The sequence below is a fragment of the Motacilla alba genome, chromosome 6 (assembly GCF_015832195.1).
Source record: "Motacilla alba alba isolate MOTALB_02 chromosome 6, Motacilla_alba_V1.0_pri, whole genome shotgun sequence".
Taxonomy (NCBI): Eukaryota; Metazoa; Chordata; class Aves; order Passeriformes; family Motacillidae; genus Motacilla; species Motacilla alba.
In genome coordinates this window covers 5100193-5120892 of record NC_052021.1, presented here as the reverse complement: position 1 = coordinate 5120892, position 20700 = coordinate 5100193, and the positions used below count along the sequence as shown (strand labels likewise).

Sequence of the window (20700 nt, the reverse complement as noted above, 5' to 3'; positions counted from 1 at the left end):
AATGTTAGATCTAAAATATCAAGTTCTGAACCTGATTCCATCAAGTGTGAATCGGTGCAGGTGGGAAGCCAACCTTGCCTGGGGAGTAGGAGGAAGGTGCCAGACTAGCAAGAAGTGGGTTATTGTAGCAGCCTTGGAACTGATTTTCATGGAACCAGCCAAAAATCCCCAAACAAACCAAAAAATGGAACCAAGCCAAGGTGAATCTCGGGCTTGAAGTGAGCAGTCCTGTTCCTCGAGGGAGGAAACCTCCATTAGGATAGGGGAACTGCAGCAGCTCAGCTCAGCCACTGGGACAGAGCTGGAGGCAGAGCCCTCCCAAGGGGATCTCCAGAGGAAGCTCTTCTAGTTCCATGCCCCTGCCATGGGCAGGGACAACTTTGACTGTCCCAGGCTGCTCCAAGTCCTGTCCAACCTGGCCTTGGACACGTCCAGGGATGGGAAATCTTAGCACAACCCCACCTGCAGAGTAGCATCCCCAGACCGGTACCAAGATGATAGTTAAAAGGATTAAATGAGCCCCAAAATGGGTCTTCATCAGTGGAACAGGAGTAGATCATCACGAGTGTGCTGTGCTGTGTCCAACCCTCTAAGGATTTGGGATTAAAGCCAAAAGGATGAGAAAGAAAAGGAATGCTCTACAAATCAGTGAAAAAATTGGTCAAAAGATAGGAAACAGAAGGTTGGAGTAACTGAGCAGTTTCCTGACTGAGAGGATGACAGCAGCACGGTCTCCAAGGAATCTGCACAAACCTGTGATACTCAACTGATAAATGAGCTGCGAAAGACACGGGGTGTGCTGCCAGTGCTTCCTCCAGAGCACTGGAGCTGAGTGCTGACTGTGGAAAACTGCAGCAGGATTGAGGCAGAATTAACTGCTGGGCAAGGCAGTGGCAGGTGAAATCCTCCAGAGGTGGATGCAAAGGGAAGAAGACAAAAATTCCACCCACAGGTGATGTGTGCTGAGCTGGGCATTGCCACTCACCAGCCAAGAGCTGTGTATTTGTAAAATACAAAGGGTGCCTCTCCCAGAATCATCATCAAGGAATCATCCCAGAATGACTTCGGTTGGAAAGGCCCTCTGCCATGGGCTGGGACACCTTTCACTATCCCAGGTTGTTCCAAACCCTGTCCAGCCTGGCCTGGAACCTTTCCATGGATCCAAGGGCAGCCACAGCTACTCTGGGCAACCTGTTCCGTGTTAGCTTTAGTCCTGGAAGTTTTATAGCAGGACCTGAAAAATAGAAATCCTTTTTGTTAAGGAAGCAAGTGAGCTGCAAGTCTTTGGGAAGTTGGAAGTTTAGGGAAATGGTCCCATGGGATGAATATCTCTGCTCTTCCTTAGGGGCTGCTCCTGTCAGGGAGGGATTTCTGGGTTTGATGGACTCCCTTGTGGAGGGGCTGTTTGTAGCTTGTCCTGGGGCTTAAAAGGGGAGGAGCAAGGAACCACTGGTGATGGAGCTCCTAAAAAATCCCACACTGCTGGAAGGGGTTTCAGGCTGGGTCTGGTGAGTAGACAAGTTTGTCCAGTAGTCCAAGGCTCACTCATGTGTGTGTGGTTGGGTTGGTTGTGGTCAGATGAAGGTTTATTTAAACTTGGAGAGTCGAGAGAGGGATGAGGCATGGCCTGGGGTGCCTCCTTCCCTCCTCCCTGATCGGGATCCAATTCCTTTCCTAGCCAAATAGAGATGTTCAATTTTTAACAATACATTGAGGGCTCAAATATCAGCCAGGGAATAGAAGCTGATAACCCAGCTGGAAAGGCTGGTGGGCTAAAGTGTGTCCTGAGTGTGCTTAAACTGGAATTTGGGAAAAGAACTCTTAACCAGGGAGACAAGTGGAACTCCCAAAGGGCTTTCCAAACAGAGCTGGGACACAAACCTATGTTTTTCAAGTAGGATTTTAGGGAAGGGATGAGATTTCTGATTGCAGGCCCACTAGTAGTTCTCAGAAACAGCTCCCAGGAGCGAGAGCTGGGCCCTCAGTTTGTGAGTGCCCCCAAGCTTTGTAGAAAACAACCTGAGGGATGTGTCAGTTGTATTTGCTCTTATCCAGCAATACCATTGGTGGTTATTCCTCTGCCCTGGGACTCCACAAGTTGCCTCAAGAGTCCAGGAAGACTTTTTGATTTGATGATTGCTTGATTTCTGGGATGTTTCCCTTCGTCCATAATTGGATGGGTCTGGTAGGATCATAGGCATGTTTTCATGGGATGTATTCAGCATCAATCATCATACTCTCCCCTCACCTCCTCTACTTCTCCCCTCATATTCTATAATTTTGGAGCGTTTCCAGCTCATCTCCTAAAGATCATAATGTGATAAAGGCAGCACTAGCAGTAGGAGCTTGAGGACAAGTGACTCTCACTTATCCACAACCTGCTGAGGCCTTCCTGCTGCTACGTGGACATCCCCACATGGAGGAATCCTTCTCTCAGAGGGCTGGATGGGGACACTTGGATGCAGCAGGATGGATTTTTGTTTGGGACACTGAGGTTAGATCTGTTAGGATCTAATATATTTGGAGCCATACACAGTACAGATGCTGGGAGTCTCCAAGTCTGTTCTAAAGTGCCATTTTAAAGCATCTTAATCAGGACTTGAAACTAATTTTTTTCTTTTGTTGTTGTTGTTTCACAATGAAAGGAAGCTGTAACATCGTGGGGATTTAAAAAACAAACAGAAATCTGTGTGTATGTAATAAGATAAAAAAATGGTGTCACTGTTACATCTAACAGGGCCCATTAAGGACAGATGTTCCCAGAGAACAGATATCCATTAGAACACGATGGAAAGTGGGAGATTTTGAAAGGGAGCCAGAACCTACAGATGGAAACTTTAAATAAATAAAAATCAACTTGTAAGTAGCCAGTATAAATAATGCAGGGGATGTGTAACATGTTCTGGATTGCTCAGAGCAGCAGACAGACAGCCCCTGCATTCCCAGTGGGCTGGAAGGGATGGAGTGGGATCAGCTGAGAGGAGTCAGATCCTCTGAGACAAAAGAAATGTCAGGAGTCCATGAAAAAGCAAAGACTGTGCAGAACTGGTTGTTTGAACAGTGATTTTTCTCTCCCTGGTACTGTCCAAGAGTTAGTTTGGGGATGCTCCATCCCACAGGAGTTCTTTGGCCTGCGTTGAAGATAAACAAAGGTGAAAGGAGAGGATGTAGAAGGACATTGCATGTTTGAGTGTATGAAGTGATAAAAGACGGGTAAAAAGAGTCCTCCCAGTTGGTGCAACCTTTTCATTTGTTTCTTAACAGAGGAAGTTTTTTGGGCAGAGTAGCGTGAACAAAGAGTCACCTTTAGAGAGTGGCCCCTACGGTGTCCTACCAAGCCCCAGGTGACCTCAGTGGCAACAGAGGGCAAGTGCTTTGCTAACCACACATCAAAAGTGCTTGGGGATTGCTGATTTTGAGAAGCCAGCCACAAGACTCAGAACAATTTTAATGTCCAAGCAACAATGAAGACAGTGTTCCCTTGGAAAGACCCCCCCACACTGACTGTGCTGGCTGGGAAACAGAGGATAACTGTGAGAAGGAAGTGCTGAAGCTCTGTGTGTCCCAACTGGCTATTGTCCTGCTCTGAGGAGAGAAATAATTTCACTTTGGACACAGAGAACCAGGAGCCTTGGGTGAGGAGAGATAAAATTGTGGTTTTCCCAGCAAATTTGGTGACCTCTCTTTTGAATAGGAATGCAACTTCTCAGTCTTTGTGTAGCTTTTACCTCTCTACAAAAAAAGAAAAAAAAATCCCTAATTGTGTTGCTTGCAGAGCTGTCCATATGCTCATTTCAGCCTAAGGGCATGCCTGTTGCCACCACGAGCTGTAAATGCAGTCCTGTAGCCCTTTCCACATGAAATCCATGGGAGATTAAGAGCACCCTCAGCAGCTGAGCAGGAGACACCAAGCTGAGGGTGCAGGGACACAGCTCAAGGACAGGACCATCCAGAGGGGCCTGGACAAGCTCAGGATGTGGCCCATGGGGATCTCATGAGGTTTAATAAGTCCAAGTGATGGTGCTGCCCCTGGGTCTGGACAATCCCAGATAAGAGCACAGTCTGGAGGAATCCTTCCCTGGGAGGGTGGGCAGGCCCTGGCACAGGGTGCCCAGAGCAGCTCTGGCTGCCCCTGGATCCCTGGCAGTGCCCAAACGCCATCCCAAGATGGGGTTTGGAGCAGCCTGAGATAGTGGAAGGTGTCCCTATCCATGGCAGAGGGTGGCTTTATCCATGGCACTGGATGGGCTTAAAGGTCCCTTCCAGCCCAAACCACAAGTGATTTTGTGATTTTTATTTTCTGTTCCCTTAATGCCTCGCTTGTTTTTTTGCATCCCAGCTCTCCAGTTACACATTAGCAAGGAAATATCTGTATATAGCAAGGAAATATCTGTATATGTTGTGTTCCAGCTCTCATACACCATGGGTAAAATACTGTCATTAAAGGAACCAATTTAGAACCCCATGTTATTAAATAAATGCTTCCTGATAAACATCCTGACAGGGGCTTGATGCAAGAGGGAAGTTGCTGGCAAAAGTGTGTCATAAAGCAGAGACTTCACATTAATTAACAGAGCAGGGAGAAGGATTTGCATTTCCTTATGCTAAAAACCAGTGTGAAGAAATTATTTTGAACAATTTCAGCTCATCAGTGAAACCTTGTGTCTGGTGAATTCACCAGGCTTGATTGAAAAAAAAAAGGGTTCTGTGAAATTTCTGATGCATCATTGAAGTGATTTGATTTTATAAGAGGCTGTGCCTTTTTGGTCTCTGTTTTCTGGCAATTTGGGTGATCTGGGAATCAGATATTTGCACTCTCCACAACTCCCTGCCAGGAGGGGACAGCCAGGGGGGTCGGGCTGTGCTGCCAGGGAACAGGGACAGGACAAGGGGAAAGGGCCCCAAGCTGGGCCAGGGCAGGCTCAGCTTGGCCAGCAGCAGGAATTTCTGCATGGAAAGGGTGCTCAGGCCTTGACAGGGCTGCCCAGGGAGCTTTGCGGTGCCCATGCCTGGAGGTGTTAAAAAACGTGTGGATGTGGCACTTGGGGAAATGGTTTAGTGGTAAACATCATGGTGGTTGTGGTTGATGGTTGGACTTGATGATTTTAAAGGTCTTTTCCAACCTTAGTGATTCTAAGATATTCTCTGACCTCCCTTGTGCTGCTGTGCTAGAAGCCAGACCAGTGTGTTCAAGGAAGCTTAAGGGCTTAAGACTGTCCTTTGTTACAACAATAATGGCTTTATTCTTCAGAAATTAGGATTATTTTGATACATTTTGCTGCAGGAGCTGCATTGCTGCTGTGCCTCCCCTCAAAGCAGTGGTTCTGGCACATTTAAAATGGTGTTTTATGTGCAGTGCTGTTTTCTTATTTCATCTGTCTCCCCAACTAACCCTGGAGCTTGATTTCTCCAGACACAAATTTTCCTTATTTTCACCATCCCATCTCAATTCTCTGCACTAAAGCATTGCCATAAGGAACAAAATGTTGGGTTGCACTGTTGATCATGGCAGCGGGAGCCAGCCAGGCAGCAGGATTGCCTTTGCCATAATGTGACTTTGTTATGAAATTAGTGGTTATTGGGGTTTCCAAGAAGAGGAGTGAAACAGAGAAATACAAGTTTGTGTTTTGGTTTAACTCTATGCCAGCCAAAGCCAGGAGAGGATGGCTTTTAAGGGCATTTAAAATTGGTGATAAAGTGTTGCCAGTAAGAGACATTCCCATGTGGAAGTCAGAGTGGATTTGGCAGTTTTGACTCCCTCAAGAGGAGCAGAATCCAAACCTGGGCTTGTGCCTGGTCACTCCTTGGAGGACAATGCTCTTCCATTCCTGATTCTATTCTCTGGATATATTTCTGTCTGTATGTTAAAAATAAATAAATCCTTTTGAAAAATCTTTTTTTTTTGTTTCAGCTGAGGCCAGACTTTCCTTGGTTAAAGCCTTCCTTTATTATTTCTGTGGATAGTATAAAAGCCTTCCCTGACTTAAGAGTAGAATCTTTCCCCAGGAAAAATAAATAGCATGCACACTGACCTTTCAGTCCCAAGGAGAGTGTCTGCTTAAGAACTTCACACCTCCTTGCCTCAGTGCAGGTTGACATTTGCAAGGTTGATAAGTTGGTTATTTGGATGTAAATCGACAGGAAAGGAAAACCACTTTCAATAGTTGTGATAAGAGTCCACTTTTTCTCGGTTTAATTTAAAATAATGGACAGTACGTCACAGAAACTCACCATCAGCACCTAATTTAAATAGTGGCTGCTGTTATGTATCAGTCTGGAGGTCTGAAAAGGAAAAGAATTAAAATTTATTTGAATAAAGAGGACGAAAATTCCTATCAGGGATTTTGCTCACTATGCCTTAGAGCATCTTTGCAAGCAACTCTGTGTGGTGGTAGTATTTTAGGGATTAGAAGGGCCATGGAATATGAGTCATCCTGAATTCTAATCAAGATGTGCAAGCATCTGATACAGAGAAGTGAGAAAAATGAAAGTTTAGGGTTTTTTTCCTTCCTTTCTTCCTTTGAAGAACCTGGATTTCATCCATGGTTCTCAGTGTTTGGCTCTGGCCACAACAGCAACAACTGCCCACACTCCTTGTTTTTGGTTTGGTCAAAGCCTCTTCCAAAATCTTTATGAATTTGGTCTGGGCAGAAGCAGGTTCATGTATTATCATGGAATATCCCGAATTGGAAGGGATCCACAGGGGTCATCTAGTCCAACTCTCCAGACACCCCAACAATCCCATCCCATGTCTGAGAACATTGTCCAAATGCTCCTGGAGCTCTGGCAGCCTCAGGGCTGTGCCCATTCCCTGGGGAGCTTGGGCAGTGCCCAGCACCCTCTGGGGGAAGAACCCAGCCCTGAAACCCAACCTAAACCCTCATGGCCCAGCTCCAGCCCTTCCCTGCTCCCAGAGCAGAGTTGGGAGCTGTCCCTCAGGAGAAGCAGTAGGATGATGATGTGGCCCTACTGAAAAACCTTGTGCTCTATAATTCTCCATTTTCCCATTAGCAGATCTTCTTTTTGGAGATATGGGCAAGGTGTTACTCCCACGCTGCTGTTCTGGGAAAAGGAAAATCTTTGTTTAGAGGCTCCCCAGCTTATTCTGTGCTTCTGATTCTCAATGTGGCTAATTCAATGTGGCTTTAAGCATGACTGTTTATAAAATAGTGCTGACTGGGTAAGACTCTGCTTCTGAATCCTCCATGGTCACTGCAAACTTATTTGGAGAGGGCCCCCAGAAACAGTCCTTGTACTCTCTTGTTCTTAAACACACACAGGCTGCTCTGCACTGGAGCTGTTCCAAATCACTCTGGAGCTGTGGTAGAACATCCTGTTCTCCTGGCATCCCAGCAGACTTTGAATGGGATATTCTGGAATTGTACACTTTGGAAGGCAGAAATGGGAGCATTTCACCTCTCTGGGCAGCGCCTGCACAAGGCTGCAGGTTTGCTGCTCTGTTGGACAGCTCTTCCCCCTGCTCTGCTCTGCTCATGGCTTGTGAGTGTGAGAGTGCTGCCTTTGCTGCCTGTCCCTCTGCAGGATTTACCTGTCATGGCCTGGCCTGGGACACAGACTTTTCTGGGATGAAGCCTTCACACTCAGCTCCCTCTTCAAACCTTTCTGGAGCATTGTCTTGGACTGGTTTTATGTTATTTGGGGTGTGTTCTGAGCTTTGTCCCTTAACCAAGTGAGTGATGCCAGGCCCTGCATCACGCCTGTCATTCTGTAAGACAGGGATTGAGATCATACCCGAAATTAATTCCAAAGGTGGCCTGGAACTCCTGCCAGGACTGATCCACCACCTCCTAGCCCTTGCCTTGAAACTGCTGTTACAGTCAGAAAAGAAGTGCTGTAATGCATAGAACATTTGCTAGATACACATTAGGCCCTCCTGGGACATTCCTACACTTTTATTTATCCAAACTTCCCCCTGCTCTCACCTCAACCCCTGAAACTCATTATTAAATTTGTATAAAAAGAGCCTTACAGAACACATGTTTATTCATCTGGTTCAAAATTATTGGCAAGCCTTCTTCCTGAACATCAAGGCAAAGCCAACCCCATCTCCTGCAGCCTCTGAGAGCTGCAAGTCAGCACAGTGAAACAGCCCAGTGCCTTTTATTAGATGTTGTGTACTTGACAGCCAAGTCAAATGCCAAGCTTGGGAGAGCAGTAATTCAATTCCTGCCTGAGTAATACACTGAATGTGTCATTCCTGTCCTCCAGAGAAACCTGTGACCTCTGCAGCCAGGGCCAGCTGAAAACAAAGAGTTTCCTCCTCGGAGATGAGTTTTTCAGGGTAATACCAGCAGGGTCTGAACCAACCCCTCCACAAATGAGTGTCATCTTCCAGAGGCTTTGGAAGTGGGGAATAAAGGAGAGGCCATATCTGGTCTATCTCCAGAAAGACAGGAGAACTATAGTTGTTATGACAACAGAAAGCAAAGAGAAAATTGAAAAAAGGTCATTTTGGAGCAAATCCAGAGGAGGCACCAAGATGATCAGAAGGATGGAGCTGAGAGATTTGCTTGGGATAATTTCCATGCACACTTTTATTTCACTCCAAGGAAAATTTGCAAACAAAATTACTTTTTTCACATCAGCATTTTCCATTTAATGTGCTTTTCATACCATAATGAGTGGTACTGCATTTAATAAATTAGCTTATTTCTAGCAGGAATGTTTTATAAATTGAATTTTATTATGGTGTAGATGAAGAGTTAGGGCCCAAGCATGTGTCAAGAATTAGGCAATTTATTCCATGAAGATTCCCACTCTGCTTTTTTGGGATCAATGCAAGATTTCTCAAAGGACACTAGAATTTCCTAAGAGTGTGAAGAAAAGAGTTTTACTTCTGTCATCGAAGGAGTAAATGAACACAACCAAATGGCCAAAGGTGGTGATGATTAAACTATTTTAAGGCAAAACTTCTAGGAATGAACTAAATGATTGCCCAAGAGACAAAGAGGTCATGGGAGGAAGTGAGATTAATCCATAGCCATATTTGTGAGTTTATTATTTACTTACTGCATTAAGTAAAATGAAACTGTGATTATTCAGCTTCCATCCATATGGAAATTCCTCATAACCTGCTACTTTGGTTGTTAATAATGTCGTTGGAACGTGATGTTAGACGGGTTTACAGACCCATCAGATTTCAAGTACTGCTCCTATAAAATGAATTTAAAATCAGACAGGGGTTTCTACAGGTTGTAGAATACCAACCCAAAGGGTAACTCCAGTCCTCTAGCTTCCAAGAGGTGAAAAACTGCTCAAGCAACAAATCCAACCAATCCATCCGTGCTCTGTATGTCCAGCTTCAGGAATATCCTACACCATTAGCACTTGATCATGGGAAGGACATTTCACAGCTGAAATGGTGACTGGCAGTGGGTGACATTGATGTGCAGGGCCTTAATTTCACATCTCATTCAACAGGCCCTCTGTCCTTTCCCTTTTCAGAGAAGACCAAAACAAAACATGAGCAGATACCACTTGAAAAATACAATAGGTAAAGACATCATTCCTGATGAAGGTGACAAGGAGCCATTGGAAAAATATCTTTTCCATGCTTCTGCCAGCCCTGTTGGGAGACTGCTGTGATGCCTGGCACTGGTTTTAGGATAAATCTTCATTTTATCTGAAACAGATGTAACTGGTCTGCAGCTATTCCAATTCATGCCTTGCAAGCTTGGGATAAAGGAAGGCAGGATCACTCCTTAGCTGAACAGGATAAAGGCTCTTTGGGATGAGACTGGTCTCACCCATCACATTCTCTGGGATATAGATTGTAGGTTCTTTTTTTTTTTAGAGCCAGCAATGTTTCTGTCATCAGGTTAACCCTTCTTGCCTTTTGCCTCCTTCCCGACTGTCCCTTTTGTCCCTGTCACCACTTCAACAGGACCTCAGAGAAGACTTACACAAGAAAATTTGAATGGTGAAAGGGTGAGACATTAAAAAGGAAAGCAAATTCTCTCTCTTACAATAAGGTTTAAGATAAATTCATTTACTGCTGGATACTGACATTTTCTCAGTTTCATCTAAATCAACAGTTCTTCAAAAAACTGAGTGGACATGTTGGTATTCAGTCAAATATTAGAACTGATAACCTTGGAGGTCTTTTTCATCCTGAATGATTCTATTATTCTATTGAATCCTAATTTCAGTGTGAGTGCAATTTATCCTTCTTGCTCCTTTTTTTTTTTTTTTTTTTTTTTTAATCAATGTCATTGTTTTATTCAGAAAAGTGCAAAACGAGGGTTGGGCTTTCTTGGCCCTCCTAGATTGTGAATATCCTGCTGCTCCTGAAAATGTGGTTGGGCTGCCTCTCTCCCATGCCCGGGAAGGGCAGGAGGAGCTGCTTGTGCTGGAGTCATGGAAAACAACAACTGTGTTGTCTGCACAGTGTTTCTGGTCCAGGCAAAAATCTGCCATTTTAATGCAAAATAAGAACAGAAATCTGAATGTAACTGAGTTAAATTCTTGTAGTTTGAAATTGTGAAATGCCTTCATTTAGGTACAAAGTTTGTTCTCTCTTTTTAAAATTATTTTTCTTGTTGATTTATGGCAATGTTTTCTCTTAATTTTCCTCTGTTTTCTAGTTGATGAAAAATAGACTAAGAATGAGCACTGATTGAAAAAGAAAAAAATCTCTTGAGCAGAATTGATTTAAAGCCACCTTAGCACTGTTAAAGCTCCTAAGAGCCACTTCAGGGCACAGGCAGCTTCTTAGGGACATTGGGCCTGTTTGGAGAGAGAAGGGAAATTCCACTTCTGTCTGAAATCAGGGAAAATTTAGCTGAGCTGAGTCCAAAGTCAGGCAATGATCAAATTCCCTTGCTTTTCTTCTGAAGGAAAAAATAAAACAAAATATGTAGAATATCCCAAAGAGTGGATATACTTAAATATCTCTCCAAAGATTTTAAACAAAAATGGATCAGGAATGAAAGGTCTGGTGGTGTCTTGGAGCAGGAACTGCATGTCATGATGGGACATGGCTGGACAGTGGCCAGGCAGAAAGGGACCTGGTGGCACTGGTCCACAGCCGGCTGAACATGAGCCAGCAGTGTGTCCTGGTGGCCAAGAAGGCCAATGGCTCCTGGCCTGGATCAGGAATGGTGTGGCCAGCAGGAGCAGGGAGGTCACCCTTCCCCTGTACCTGGCCCTGCTGAGGCCACACCTGGAGTGCTGTGTCCAGCTCTGGCCCCTCCGTTTGGGAAGGACCTTGAGACGCTGGAGCACGTCCAGAGGAGGCGACGAGGCTGGAGAGGGGCTGGGAGCACAAACCCTGTGAGGAAGCACTGAGGGAGCTGGGGCTGCTCAGCCTGGAGAAAAGGAGACTCAGGGGTGACCTTGTCACTCTCTACAGCTCCCTGAAAGGTGGCTGTGCTCAGCTGGGGTTGGGCTCTTTCTGCAGGCAACCACTGACAGAACAAGAGGGCACAGTCTCAAGCTGCACCAAGGGAAATATAGGTTGGATATTAGGAAAAAGTTTTTACAGAGAGGGTGATAAAGTTCTGGAATGGTCTGCCCAGGGAGGTGGAGTCACCATTCCTGGATGTGTCAAAGAAAAGCCTGGATGTGGCACTGGGTGCCAGGGTTTAGTTGAAGTGTTGGGGCTGGGTTGGACTCAATGATCTTGAAGGTCTCTTCCAACCCAGTAATTCTGTGAATTCTGTGACCTTGTTGAGGTTCCAAGCACCTGCTGCTTGCCCTGAGCCCCTGATTTTGTCTTCTGTGAGGAAAGGCTGAGGGAGCTGGGGCTGCTCAGGCTGCAGAGGAGCCCCAGCTGAGAGGGGCCCTCAGGCCTGGGTGTCCCTGGGTGCAGGGAGGGGCAGAGCAGGGCCCAGGCTCTGCTCCGGGGCCCAGCAATGGCACCAGAGCCACGGGCAGGGCCTGAGCCCAGCAATTGCCCTGCCCAGGAGGCACAACTTCTTCCCTGGGCACTGCCCAGCCCTGAGCAGATTGCCCACAGAGCCTGGGGGCTCTCCTCCCTGGGGCTGTGGCAGAGCTGGGGGCACACAATGCTGTGCCCTGGGCTCTGGGACGGCCCTGCTGCAGCAGGGAGCTGCCACCAGCTGCCCACTGAGCTCCCATCGTTCCTCAGCCAGTCTGTGGCAAACACACCCAAACCAGCACCAAGGACAGAAGCGAAAATGGGGCTGGGAATTAAATCAGCTGATGCTGCCCAAAAGCACAGCTGAAGCGAGAGGTGGGGGAACACCACCAGGCCTTGTTTGGATAATAATAACTTCTGATGCTTTATCTCTGCAGAGGACTTTGCCACGTACCCAGACAATTTCAAACACAGGGATTTTTCTTTCACCTGTAAATTGTAGTGTAGGAAGACACAAGTTCATTTTTCTCCAATTAAAGTTGGAGAATGGCAGTGCTGATGGTGGGGACGGAAGCTTTCCCCCTGTTCCCATTAAGTTAGCTTGGATATTCCAGGTTTTTTATTTCTATTTTTAATGAGCTATTATAATGAGCTAAAACAAATGGCAATGCTTGCCAGAAGCTTTGCAGTGTACTTGCTAATGGGAGAATGAAAATATATTTGGAATTGTTTGTAGAAGTCTTTGGATTAAATGTGTTTATTTTTGAGTGACTTACCTCCCTGTCTGAATATTAACAGTACATTCACAGAGCCCTGTCTCATTTGCCAGTGGCCTAAGGAGCCAAATGATTTCCTGCTGCTGAGCAATTTTGTTGCTAGAATATTGATTTTACAAAGTTTTCTACATAACCATATGGTCAAGAAATTTTGAGGTGAGAGGCCATAAAATGGAACAAATACCTCTGAGGTTTCGGGTTGTGTTCTTCACAGTTATCAACTCCATCTAATGTAATTTAAAACCATTATTTTTATGAGCACGTAGAAATGATAAATCACAGCAAATACTCACATTTACTAGCAGATTACCTTCCCTTCTCCCCAAACAGTGCTTTCACAAGGTCACATCCAGAGCAGGAGTGTCCAGAAGGGACCGGGCAGGGGAAGCAAAGCCTGAGAGCTTCCAGTTCCCTCAGCTGCAGCACCTCCACTGAGAATTTTTGTGCAGCCATCCCTGCACCTGGATTTGGGGCTCTGAACAAACTGGAGTTTTTGTGTGAGACCTGTCTTTTTATATTGACTCTGAAAGGAATGAGGAACTTGTCTTTACAAACAAACTGTGGGTCTGCTGGTGAATAAAGCTAGATTCTGAGAGATAAAAGAAACAATGGGAAGGATTCCACTGATTGATAAATGGGATGAGAGATGTGTCTTTACAAACTGTAGGTCTGCTGATAAATAAAATTGGATACTGAGAGATGAGAGAAACAATGGGAAGAACCATAAATTCCATAAAGAATCCCACTGAGTGACACAAGGAAAAGACAAAGGCGGGGGGGTTATACATTAGAAGGAGGGTCTTAGATTTTTCAGGGAATTTGTACCTCTCAAGTACCTCAGCCAATGGGGAAAGAGAGAAGGACATGTGGCTGGGAAATTAGGATAAAAAGGAGGCTGTGTCCTCCAAAAATTTGAGTCCCCAGTGGAAATGCCCCATGGCCTCTGCCTTTATTCAAATAAATTACAGGACTCCTCTGTCTCCTTTTTTTTGGACATAAACCTCTGGTGTTTGTGGATTAATTTTCCTGACAAGTCCTTTGGTTGAAATAAAAATCTCTGTCACTGAGTGCTGGAGAGAACTCCAGCACTGCATTTGGATCACTCCCAGAGGAGCAAACCATAAGAAAATGGCTTCTTTAAAGAATCCAGCTTCTCTCCATTTGTATTCAATTCCATCATCATTTTCCTGTGGTAGAGACAGGAAAATTAAGATTATCTCAGCTGCTGGGCTGGCTGCTTGTAGAGCAGGCTTTAATTCTGTCTGGGTTCAGCTGGAGCTTCTCTAACTGGGCCAGGCAGCCACTGGCTCACCCCTGAGCAGGAGATTTGCTCTTTGAGATGATGCACCTGAGGACCCATTTTTAATCACAGAAAGATCCAACCTCTCATTGTGGCTGGGAGAATTTCCCAAGCAGCTGGGCTTGGCTGTGCTCTGGTTGGAGAGCACTTAGGTGTGACTGAGAATCTGGAATAAAGGCTGCATGGAAAGAGAGGAACAACTTCCTGCCAGATGGGAGCACGATGCTGCCAGGCTGGGGGGTACAGTGTGAGCTGGTCTGTGTGAGAGAGAAAAACCCCACTAGCAGTGCTTTACTCCCAAAACCAGGAGTTCCCTCTTTTGTGCTGTGGGCTGGCACTCAGCAGGTTGATGTGGCTGTGGCTGTGGGCACCTTCCATGACTTCCATGAAGTCAGAACAATATTTCTGATCTCCCCAGTGCCGTTTTCCACCCAAAGGTGCCGCTCCAAGACCTTGACACCCATCTGTATTTCGTTGTTGTCACTTTTTGAACCACCATGTCACAGAACCATTAATGTTGGAAAAGACCTCCAGGATCATCCAGTCCAACCTTGGACTGATTCCACCATGCCCATGATCCATTCTAGTGCTCTTTCTTGGTTGCACCTGCCTTTTATTTTCACTTTGAATTTTTCCTTCTCTGGCGAAGGAAGAGTGCCATCACCAAAAATAGATTTCTCCCAGGAGAAAGATCCTCCAGTCTCTGCAAACCCCCTCCAAAATGTGTCCCCAAATTATTGTGACACACAGAGAACTGTATGTCAGATGATAGCAGAGATCTATATAACAGATGATAGTGAAAGGATTTTGTTTCATTCCATTCTGAGCATGAATAGCATTGTCCCAATTTCTCATTCCTACAGGCTCTCACTCTGGGACTCTTCAGCAACTCTGCCAGAGTATGAGGAAGGCTCAGAAGTCCATGTGAGTGTTTACCTGCACAAACGTGCTTTACAGAAGCAGCCATTAGCTCTCCATCCCTTTTTAAATCCGAGGGAACCGATACAATAGGGAACACTGATGGCAAAGAGAGGAAACCGTGGCGGGGGGAGGAAAAAATAAAAACATCAGAAACGAGATGAAAAAGCGCAGCAGGTAAGAGTGAATTGTCAGTGTCTGACTCCTCGGGAGCAGCAGCAATTTATAACGCGGTGACTCAGCCGGAGTCTGGAAGGAGGAGAGCGCAGCGCTGCCTCCCGGCTTTGATCCCTGCCTCTCCGGAGCGCTCGGATGCAGCAGGGACCGCTGACTCACCGCGGGCCGGGCACATCCCACTTCTGCACCCCAGTAGCTCCAGACCGCCGGGCCTTTCCCTAGTAACCCCCTGGCATCACCTAACACACACATTTCCCAGCCCTATGTCGCTGCCTTCTTGGTGGTGTTGGTGCTAATCTGCGTTCCAGAGATAAACGGAGCATTAAGGGAGGTGTGGAGAGCTCTGCCTGTGGTAATTGCAGAGCCACTTTTGGAATTGCACGAGGTTTACAAAGCTGGGAGAAGTTCCTGCAGCTTATGATCTTCCTGATCATAAGCACCCGTGCTGTATTGATTAATGCTCTCATGTGCAAGATAAGGCCAAGGATCCTGTACCTGCTGTACTGCTTTTAGCTGCTGAGCCTAATTGGAGTTTTACCCTGGATTTTACGTATTCCATCAGTAATGAGTTATTGTATATGCCAAATGGATGATGAAGTTATTAGCAGTGTGCCTGAAAACCACAGAGGAGTTAGTTATCCAGGAGGCTGCTTTCTGCTCTGGGTCCTGGCTGGTTTGATATTAAATTGATATTAATTTGAACACTGATGTCACGCTGTTGTATGTTGTGTAAACACTCAGCTTTGCTCAGCTGTATTTTCCCTGTTCCTTGGCTTAATGTGACTTTCTGTTTGCCCATGAGGACCATGGCAGTGGGATGGCCAGCTGCACATTTTAGCTTAGGTGCAAGATTTCTGTTGGGGGAAAAGAAAAAAAAAAAAAAAGGCAAATCCCAAGGGAAGAGCTCTGCTGTAAAGCCTGTCAGTGCAATCTGCCAGAGAGCCTGGGATTTGGGCTTGGAAAAATCCCATTGCAGTAATCCATTAATCCGTGGAATTACCTGTAAGCTTTTCAATATGAGGAAGTCCTTCGATGAGATGCCATTTAAAAAAAAAATTGTATTTAATATTTATGGCTCCTCCTGGTGCTTGATTTTCTTTTATCCACTGCCCTCTACAGGTCTCATGGATGGAGTTAGACTGAGGGAGATGAGGTTGCAGCAGTGGCTGGCTCTGGCTTTGAAAGAACTGCAGAGATGCTCTCAGAGCTTTTTCCATGCTCTCTGGGAAGGGAAAAAAATATTTACAGTGGGAGAAGTTCGGGTTTTAATGAAGTGAGGGAAATTCCAGCTTTTATGGGTACAAAAGCAGGATACAGCATTCCTTCCTAAAAGCCTCCCTGCTTTATTCCAGGTGATAAAAGCTATGCCACAACACAATCAGTGCATCAAATGTCTATCTCTTTATCCCTTCTTAGTGTATTCCTGTTAAAAACCATTTCCAGGGAGAGATCATCCTTGTGGATGAACTGAGAAATGCTGCTGAACCTAAAAGTCTTGCTCTGAGTAAAAAGAGGGGTGAATTACAGGCTCCTTGTTGTTCCCATGTCCTCACTGGGCTCTGGGGGCCTTTCCCTCTCCTGGAGACTGGGAATAACTGGTTTTCCATGGATTCTCCTTCCATTTAGTGCACAGGAAGTGAAACTGCAGCACATTCCCTTATAGGAATGTTTGGGAATCGCTCTCCTCTATCTTGGCTGCAGCTTTCCTGAAGTGATTTGCATCTTAATAGCTTTGATGCTGCTATCAAAGGATTTTGGGGGAAGGACAAAAAGGCAGCAGCGTGGAATGATTATGTGAACCTCTCTTCCCAGAGAAACTAGGCAGAAAATAGAAATATTGGCTTTAAATCATGCCAAAGCTTCAGTTCAGGCTTTGCTGTGCCCGCTGGTGCTTGGCATCACTCTGAGAAATGAATATTAATTCAGATTTAGCTCTTTAGTGGGCACCACTCAGCAGAACTGCTGCAATCCCAGGACTTGGGCAGTCAGGGTAAAGACAACATGTTGGTGTTGAGTTAGGAAACTTCTCTGAGCACCCTTCTGTGAGGTGCTTTTAAGACATTGTGGTTCATATTTGAAGTTAAATCAAAGTTGGCAGGAGCATGGGGGCTTCTCCTGAGCCAACATCCAGCGAGGAGCCCGCTGTGGGAAGTTTTGGATGGACTAAAGTGTGGCGTAGGTGGGAGCAGTTCCTGCTGGGGATCCCACATCTCTCCAATATGTCCAGTTATGCAGAGTGTCTGCAGCCTGGGGCCTGGAGTGGCTGCTGGAACAGCCACACCATTCCTGGATTTCGTGGTACTATCCTCCAGGAACAGTTTCCATGCTCCCAGAGCTCCCTGCAGTGCACAGCAGTGTGCAGGGGACAACGAGGACAGTCCTTCAGAAGTGACCCGAACTGGAGCACTCTCCCATATCAGTATCTCCATCCTCACCAGGAGAACAGGATTAATCCCAGATGACTGCTGCACTAATTAGGTAGCCTCTGTAGATTTCTATATGATCCTTATCTCCGTGATTTGTCTTTCTCATGCACACCCTTTAACTTATTTTCCCTGTGAAAAGATAAAGATAGAGTTATAGATAACTTTAAAGGCTCTGTGGTTGGAGTTTTGGTTGAATTGTATCTCAGCACTGGGGCATTCCTCCCCAAAGTGGATTTGTTCCTAAATCATCCTCCCTAAAGGACTCTCCCTAAAGTTCCTGCAGCTGTGCAGTGATACAAGAAAAGGCCCAGAGGTAACCAGAGCAGGCTCTGCTCACTGTGGCACCCAGAATTTGTCAGCTGGGTTTGAAACTTAGCTGAGCATGATGGAGGGGGAAAAGGAATTTCCATTGATCTGCAGCTTTGCATTCTTCTTAATTTTCCAGTTGATTGGGGATTTGGGGTGTCACAGAAGAATTTGTCAGGTATCAAAATCTTGATGCACAAATAAGCCACTGCAAGGTGTCACTTACAGCAAAATGTTCTATTATGGTGAGGTCTGTGGGATTTAAACAGAAAGGAGTGTTGGCCACTTTGCAGGAGCTGTGAATACAGAAATGAGGGTAAGGAAAGGGTAAAATACCCAGGAAGAATTAATCCAAATAACCACAGGTCCCAGTAGGATGGAAAAGGCTGGGTAGGTACATTTAGGAGGCAGGCGGGTACAGGACAGAGGTCTGTGCTCATGAGTTGCAGAAGAGAGAAAATGGGAAAAGAATGTTCCTTCCTTTGACTTTAGGACGAATTTCTCCATGGAAAAGGTGCTTTGACCTTGGCAGGGGTGTTTGTAGTCCCCATCCCTGGAAGTGTCCAAGGAAGGGCTGGAGGTGGCACTCAGTGCTCTGGGCTGGGGACAAGGTGGGCACAGCTGGGACTCCATGGGCTGGCAGGGATTTTCCAAGATGAAGGATTCTATAATTCTGTGATTCTTTTCTCTAGTATTTTCCCAGACAGCAGCTCTTGTCCTCAGCAGCTGCTGTTGGAAGCTCCTTGACTGGCTTTGTCCTCTCCTTGGCTGCTCCTCTGCCTGTCCCTATGCGCTGGGATGTGCCAGGGATGATCAGCTCTGAAATTCTGGTGGTGCTTTACACTGGCCTCAAGCCCAGTTTGTATTCCTGGGCTTCCCACTGGCCCTTGGGATTGCACTGCCTTCACCCAGATTGTGACCATTCCAATATCTGGGGAGAAATGTCTGGGGGTTTTATTGCTGCTCTGACAGAGCCAAGTTTTCTGAGGGCAGATGTTGAGAGGTTGATAATTTAGGTGTCAGCATCAGCCTGAAAACTCTGCCAAGAACACATCAGTTTTAAGCCAGAGCAGGACAAAATATGTAGAATCTGTTAATTGCAGGCTGTTGGATTTTTGGATCAGAACTGACTTTTACAGGGAAGAGAGTCGGGTCTAATTTTGCTCTCATTTTCCCCAGGTAATTGTGTCAGTCAGGATACACTTCCCACAAATACATTGCTCTTCCCATTAATTCTACCCACAGATGGCTTTGCTGTGTAACTCCCTCCCTGCACGCCTTTATGTGGTGACAGGGTGGTATAAATCCTAATGTTCTCCTTCTAAGATACAACAGAGGTGGATTAAAAGCAGTTCCTCTTGGCTGAGCACTCCGCTCATGGAATTCTTCTGCCTTCACGTGAGTAGAGGGTACCAAAACCTCAGCAAAGGACATTGCTGCCCACCCAGACAGGCACTCACAGATCCCTCAGGATGCTGTCAAGTGTCTACACCTTCATTTATCACTCCCTTGACATACCCTTGAACAGGATTTACAACTGGCAGAGCCCTAGGTTCACATAAATGTATTTTTGAAATAAAATGCAGCAGGGAAATTCAGTTCTCCTTAATTCCTGATCCCTTGGCACTGTGATTCCTTCCTGAGCCTCTGTTCAGGATGAAAACAGAGAGCTGCCCAGCTCCAGCAGTGCCTGGCTCACTTGGCCATTGATGCATAATTTTGTTTGGGTTTGTAATTGCTGCTTAAGGTGGCAATTAATTCAAAAATATGCAATTTGCCACATCTCAGCTGAGGCCGTTCAGGCTGGGGAGCAGAGGATCTGGAGGGGAGGCTGGAGGCCCTGGGATGGGCAAGAATAGCCTGGGCCGGGTGGGAAAGGTGGCTCCAGGGACATTGGCTTGGGCTCTCTGTTCTCAGCAGCACAGCCAGAAATAAAAACCTCCCAGCCTGGAGCTGACCCATAATGGGCTCCGATCTGAATCACCTCTTTCTCTTTCATCACCATTTGAAAGCTCTGTGATCGCTGCTTAAAAAGGCTCCTGGGTTGTTTACCTTGATGGAAACGAAGATAATCCTAAGGCTACTCCAACCACTCTGCTACCGTCAGACCCCAGTGTTGGCTGAATTGATTTGTCTGGAATCAAATAGAGTTTTTAGTTTTGGTTTTCTGGGTTTTTTGAGGTTTTTGTTTGGGTTTGGGGTTTTTTGTTTGTTTGTTTGTTTTTTGGGTTTTTTTTGGTGGGTTTGGTTTGGTTTGGGTTTTGGTTTTTTTGTTTGTTTGTTTTTTATTTGTTTTTGTTTGTTTGTTTGTTTGTTTTTTGTTTTGTTTTTTTTTTTAATCTGATGGGAGCAGAATTCTGGCCAGGTTGATTTTTCCCAAATTAGCTTTTCTGCTCCCTGGTTTAATCTCTCCTTCACATGGCTCCCATGAAGGCAGCACTCCCTGGTGTCTCTTCCCCCCCGATCAGAGCCTGGGCTGTGATTCCCAAAGGAAATTGCCCCTCTGCACTTGCAGCAGTGGAAACTTTTAAGGTCACAAACAATTCAGGGATTTCTAAACTGGAATGGAGTATTTCCTGGAATTTGGGAATCTCAAAATGTTCCCCCCTCTGGGAGCAATTATATTAAAGCCAGCAAAAAGAAACAATTATTAAGTAGGGATTGATGTAACTCAGCCAGACCAATGTTTGTGGGCAGATCTCTTCCTTTTGACCTTGATGTCCCTGGGGGACATCCCCAAAACCCAGGGGAAGAACCTTCACACACTCCAGGGAGAAGAACATGCTGTTTGAAAGGGAGAATGGAATTTAGTACCTTCAAGGGGTTCAGTCCTGCATCTCCAGGTCAGTTTAGCAGCTTCTCTGCCAAGTCCTGGCCTCACTCTCAGGATGTTAAGTCAGGTTTAGTCACCAGACTGGATTTGCCACAATTCACACCAAAACCAGCACATGGCCCCCA

General features: G+C 45.8%; 1 protein-coding gene across 13 annotated transcripts in view; it reads left to right on the top strand.

Moving 5' to 3' along the window:
• Nucleotides 1–20700, top strand: part of PCDH15 (protocadherin related 15) — a 635072-nt gene that overhangs the window by 258485 nt on the left and 355887 nt on the right. For 12 of the 13 annotated variants that reach the window (XR_005257309.1, XR_005257316.1, XR_005257315.1 and 9 more), the window contains exon 5: nucleotides 14779–14839. The exons of the other annotated variant lie outside the window; for it this stretch is intronic. The gene's annotated coding sequence lies outside the window, so the exon portion shown is untranslated. The remainder of the gene's footprint in view (nucleotides 1–14778; nucleotides 14840–20700) is intronic. 13 annotated transcript variants of the gene reach the window in all.